A 4,019-nucleotide genomic window follows, 5' to 3' on the forward strand; every position below is an offset into this window, starting at 1 on the left:
TTCGTTTGGACTTCCAAAGTAACCTCTCCTTGAGAATGCTCTCGAATCTCCTCTTGGTTGAGAAATTTCTTGGTTCTGCGTCTTTAATCTTTGATTTCGAGCCTTCCGAATGCGAAATGACACACTTTGCTCGACTGCGCCAAAATGTTTCCGAACCCCTTACTCTAAGATCTAGAACTAAGCAGGTGAGAGGATCGATTCTAAATAATTCTTTGAGAGCAAAATGTGTTGGATTGATCGGACCTTTATTTGACGATGGTAGGTTGTTTTGGATTCGGCCCTCCAGTAGTATGGTCCAAGATCCGGATTGATTGAATTCTCCTGACGTATGAATACAAATCGAAGGGTGTGAGCTTAATCAACTAAACCCAAGATGATCGAGTCCCAATGTACACTCTAATCAATTTATACACCAAAAACAACTTCATAAGTTAAGAAGACTTAGGTATCTTTCACGAACTCTTTATTCTCGAACGTGAAAAATGCAACTGAAACTGTTTTACTCATCATTGGGGCTCGTTTCTTCATAATGATAATCCATAATTTTAAGTGGTTTATGGAAGGACCTAGCAGCTCAGTGCTTTGGCTAGATGAGGCACAAACTTGTCGTCTAAGTGTGTCCATGGCTAGCTCAGGGTCCCTAGACCCAATCCAGCTCTTGGGGTAGACCCAGTCAAGAGTGGAATGACATGTTCGACCTGCCCAAATATGGTAGGGTTCTGGGAGTCTTCAGGGCCGTCTGGTAACAGACAGAAAATGACCAAATACAATAGAAATGTAGCATTTATTAAAGAAATTGGCGCCACCTGGTGTTACTAGTTGCTGTTTCATAGATGATTGATAGAAGGGGCTTTGAGGAACTTGATAAGACCAATGTGATGACTGGCAATTATGGTTGGGAAGGCGAACACCTGTGGCCCAAGCAGCTGTAAATTATCCATGTTTAGCTTTATTTTTCATTATGTTTCTTCATTTTTTGGAGCGCCTCTTTGCCTTTTGATGTGCCTTTTTATTGTTAAGTGTGCCTTTTTACTGTTAGGTGCGCCACTAAAATGTTTGGTGTGCTTCAAACCCTTTTCTGTGTGCTCTGTTCGAGTGTATTACTTTGGTACAGTAAAGTGACCTCTTTTGCAATTTGTGAGTCTAGTTTTAAATTCAGTAAGCCAATTCATACTTTTAGTGTGCTTTAAACACTTTTCATGTGCCACTTTCCACGTATGGTGTTTTCCTATTCATTTTTGGTGTGCGCTTTTTCATTTTTGGCGTGCTCTTTTTCGTTGTTTGTGTGCTCCTTTTCATTTTTGGTGTGCTCATTATATTATCTTTTTGCGTGTTTGCTTGCGTGTACCAATTCATTCTTTTGGAGTGGCGATTTCTAATTAAACTATCAAAACAGTGTCTTAACGTCAAATATAACAAAAAAAAATCAATTCCCTTCTACCCCCAGATGACAAACACAAGATGAGTCGAGAAGAGAAGGCCGTATCCAAGAATACAGGTAATATATTACATTTCCGTTTCAGACCGTCCGAAAAGTTTTGAAGGTTCCAAAGCGATGCAAAAAGTACTACATGTTGTGAACATGAAGATTGTAGATGCGATCCAACGGTAATAATAATTACAACACGAGTCCACTAATACAAGAAAATAAAACGTTCTAAAAAAAGGTGTTTGCTACATAATTTAGAAACAGATTTTTGAAAGTAATTTCTTGTGTCGTCTAATATCAAATTCATCGCCAAAATCTTTAATCACAATCACTCAATTTGTAAGGCAAGTCGTTCAATTTGTCATTTACTCATTATTAACCCTAGGGAGTGCCTGAACTGATCCCTATAAAGCATTAAGGTTCAGCAAGAAAATATTGCATTGTCTTCAGGCGTTGTCACTTTCATTTTTGTAGGAATATTGATTTTTGTTACTTTTTTGAGTTCTCAATGCAAATGACCACTGCTGATTGCTCAGGATATCCAAATGATGGTCCCATCAACAGCGTATAGTGCGCTTGGCCAGTCTAGGGGGTACCATCGTGTTTTACGAAGAAGTCCTTGAAACATATGAAGAAAAAAAACAATGTTGAGATACATTCATCAATAGGAATGTCCAAGCAGTTTTGTATTGCGAGCGAGCACAAATTGTGCATAAGGATGAAAAATTTGCTCAAGTTAACTTAACTCACTACAAATTAGGATGTATTGCAAACATTTGGCCCAATAATTAGAATTTAAAACTTTTCCTTCGACGCAAGAGCTCTGCACGCAATGTTGTACAAGGACAGATGACATGTACAAAATATGGCTGTAATTTCTGCATTCGCCAGATGCTAATCAATGATCCTCCATTGCAATTGGAAGAACCAAAGGCAGCCTTTCATGAAAAATTGATAACATTTCTTTGAAGCTCATTCCTGAACAACTGTTTATCTCAGAAAATCCTCCCCCCCTCCAGTTTCAATTTGGTATAAAAGCTTTATTTCTGCTAATTAGAAGCAGGCATAACTCATTTTCAACACAAGCAAGAAGGTAACACAACCACCTGAACAAAATCAAGTTGGCATTTGTAACGATCGGAAAAAGAACTTCCCGTTTTCATCAAAATAATTTGATTGCAAGGTGCGATTTTCAACAAAAGAAAATATTTTTCAACAAGTGCTTTTTTCTGGTTATTTTATAAGTTGACAGAATGTTTTTGCTTCAATGATTAATTTCTCTGTTTTCAAGCACTTATACGCACATTTTGTTACCCGGGTATATTATGTTCAAATCTAAACCCCACTCAGTTACTGAACTATGTATCGATCTCGATCTCAAAATCTCAAAATGTCACAAGTAAAGTTACATGATTTCAAATGGTGTAACATAACACCAAGCTTTTTAGAATTAGCCCAGCCACAAAATGTCACCGGTGTAGTTACAGGATTTCAAAATGGTGTAACATAATACCAAGGTGCCCATGCCTCCAAAGAATATACTAATACACATAAATAAACCCCTTGATCAATCTGTGTGAACTGATACCAGTTTTTTAGAATTAGCCTAGCCACTGAACATGTACGAGCACTTTCCAGATGCAGATGCAAGCCATTTTCCTAGCATTGGCCATCGCCATGGTGTCGGCTCAAAATGATACCAAAATCAAACAGGGACAAGCTTGTAGCGAAACCTCGCAATGTCGACCCAACCTGGTGTGCAACAATTGGAGGAACGGATCGAAACTTTGCCAACCAGCCCAATGCTCAGTGTAAGATTTCTTTAAATAGTTTCAAAATTGGAACCCTATCGAGCAAGCTTTTCTTCCAATATGCAGGGAAGGCGAAAGGTGTGGCTGGTACAGAGGAAGTTGTTGCCAAACTGATCCAACCATCTATTGTTATAAGAAGACTGGCAGCCGAAGTCGGTGCACAAGGCTGCAAAATATTCCAGAACAAGACAGAAATCAAGTGGTAGCAATTGGTGTTTGACCATGACATGAGAACCGTTTGACTTGATTGATTCCTTGACATCCACAATCCAGAATAAATTTGCGCAACATTCATATTCAACCTTTGTCTCGTTTATTCCAAAAGTAACATCTTCCCGAATTTTTCACAACAAATGCTCTCCAATGAGAGCGCTCTAATAAGTATGTAGAATGGGAAGCGACGCTGTCGTATCTAGATGACTAAGATTTTCTGGATTTTTTTTAGCAATGAAATTGGTTATACAACTGTGGATGACCAAAAAAATCCCGTCGACACCGCGTACCACTCGGCAGAAAAGGGTACCTGGGACATCACGATGGAGATGTTCCTTACATATTTCGACATATTTGAAGTTAAAGATTTCTTCCCCAACTACATGAATGATGAAGATAGAGATCGTCAGTATGACGTTTTCCATTATTCAGGAGACTGGCAAGAAAATGTAACCAAACCCGCCGAGAACAGGGAATGAGTAAGACCTTTTTCGCTAAGAAAAATTACTTCAACTTATCATGTATTTTGCCAGAGTCATTTGAGATGAACCATCAATTCTACATCA

General features: G+C 38.6%; 1 long non-coding RNA gene across 1 annotated transcript; it reads left to right on the forward strand.

The window, feature by feature from the left end:
* Positions 1-2,498: 2,498 nt before the first annotated feature.
* On the forward strand, positions 2,499-3,541 carry LOC131890215 (uncharacterized). Its single transcript, XR_009374280.1, has 3 exons — positions 2,499-2,612; positions 3,068-3,240; positions 3,307-3,541. It is a non-coding gene; the product is annotated as an uncharacterized LOC131890215 (long non-coding RNA).
* The last annotated feature ends 478 nt before the right edge of the window (positions 3,542-4,019 follow it).

The sequence above is a fragment of the Tigriopus californicus genome, chromosome 11 (genome assembly GCF_007210705.1).
Source record: "Tigriopus californicus strain San Diego chromosome 11, Tcal_SD_v2.1, whole genome shotgun sequence".
Classification (NCBI taxonomy): domain Eukaryota; kingdom Metazoa; phylum Arthropoda; class Copepoda; order Harpacticoida; family Harpacticidae; genus Tigriopus; species Tigriopus californicus.